Raw genomic sequence first — 2,073 nt, 5'->3', positions numbered from 1 at the left:
ATAATTAAATGCAGCCGTATAGTGAGAAAGAACTTTTTTTTTTTCAATGACGATTTTGCACCCCGGGCGTTTGGAAGCGCCCGCTAATTTGATCGCGTGGCCAAGGTTAATGGCACCTGTAGGCATTCACTTTCAGAAAAATGCGCCGCCTTCGCTGAAGGTTGTGAAGGCTGAGATCGCAGGTCAGAGGCGATGTGTCTCCCAGTGGCCTGTACAGACTGGACTTGAGCACACCCGCCGGGGAGGAGCGAGTGGCCACCCGCGCACACCCGCTCATCCTAGAGGGGCTTAGAGGACCGGGAGCCGAGTGGCGTCGGGGGAGGTCGGAGCCGCAGGTACGCGAGTCCGCTCGGCTCCCTGCAGCGGGCTCGGGCAGCCGAGCGGCAGCGAAGCAAAGGCCGAGAGACCCGCACAGAACAGAAGCCTATAGCCGAGCTGGGGGGTCACCGTCCTCCGCGGCCCCGAGCTGACCCGGTCCAGCCCCATCAGGCCCCGCCCGGCCTGCTCCCCCCGCGCAACCGCCCGGAGACTCTGTGCTTTGCCGGGTGTTAAGTTTCAGAAGTCAGGATGGAACGTTTCGGGTTTCTATTCACACGGTTATTGCAGGCGCCGCGCGGGAGACCGCACAAAAGAGACGAGGGCTTGTGGGGAAGGCGTTTTGTGGTTTAACGCGGGCTTAACCTGCGGACTGCAGGTCCTTCTCGCTCCCCGCCTGCCCAGCTCCCGCCAGGGCTCGGCCTTCTCAAGTCGCGTCCCTTCCTTTTCTCCTCCCCGCCCCGCGCCGGTCTTGTGTGAAAAGAATGCAGTGTGAGAGGGACACCCTAAGCAGATCCCCAGAAAAATAAGAATCCGTCCGTGGCGCAGGCTTCTGGCGCTTGATTGACGCCTCTTTCTCAGGGGCTTTTCCGCACTTAGCACAGAGCTGCCGGGACGCGATGACTGCAGTCTCGGCTTGACCCGGACCGACCCGGCGCCCGCCTCCCGGTACCGCGGCCCCCGGGCGGGCAAACCGACTCCAGCTGCCCTCGCAGATACATCCGCGTAGCCGCCGGTTCCAAAGATACTACTTCAGATCATGGAGAGAAAGAGCAGCTTGAAAACGTGTTTTGAGGGCACATTTTAAATGGTATACACCCACGCTGTCCAATGCACAAAAAACTGGACACGAATTTCGTCTTTTAGAAAGCAAGTTTCCAAGCCCGATTTTTGTTCTTTTCTTTCACGTAGGGATTCTAATTAGCTCTACCGCTGTGACTACTCAAACCAGAGACTGTGGAGAATTGCAATTATCTGGATCATCCAAGCCCGAAAAACTCGAACTTGAAAAAACTACTAAACCTGTATCCTAAAATACCCGCACCATTGATTTGTCCTTCCTGTCACTAGAGTAGACACAACTCCGACCCAAGGTCTACTCAGCGGGATCTATTATCTACAGCCTACAGCCCGGGTGGCCAAATGGAAAGAACTGATTCAGAGCAAATCGAAAATCGTTTGGTGGCCTGTCTCTCAGACCCTCCGACCGCCAGCGGTTTTAAGTACCTGGTCGGGGAAACTCGCGTCCTTATCTGTTCTCGGCCCAGAGGCCGCGGAAGCAGCCGTGCGAGTTGCCAGGGAGAAAAGCAACTTTGATTTAGGGTTTCCAAAAACCCCAGAGGGCAAATGTGACCGCCAGGGTCAATCAGTCAGCAGTTTTGGTCCAGACAAGGGACAGTCGAGTGGGGCGGTTCGGTTAAGCCACGGCGCCTCCCGACGTCACACACGTTCGCTCACACTCAGCCACGCGCTTGGGGTTATTCTTTAAACACAGGGCTGAAACTTCACGGGCAGACGGCGGGGTGCGGAGGAGCGCCAAAACCCGAGGTCCAGAGCCCGCCCCTCTCCGGCCCGCCCCCGCCGCGCCCGCGCCGGCGCCCGTGCCCACGTCCGCGCGCCTCCCTATCTAGGGTTAGCAACTTCGCGCTCCCGCTCACCGCGGCGCCTCCCCACCCGCGCTCAGCTCCAGGGCCGCCGAGGCGCGGCCGCGTTCCCACGCCTCGAGCCCGAGCTCCGCGGCCCGCATTAGATCGGAAG

This window comes from Bison bison, unplaced genomic scaffold (assembly GCF_000754665.1).
Source record: "Bison bison bison isolate TAMUID 2011002044 unplaced genomic scaffold, Bison_UMD1.0 scf7180017864473, whole genome shotgun sequence".
Taxonomy (NCBI): Eukaryota; Metazoa; Chordata; class Mammalia; order Artiodactyla; family Bovidae; genus Bison; species Bison bison.
The sequence above is the reverse complement of the archived record's forward strand: the minus strand, read 5'-3'. Positions refer to the sequence as shown.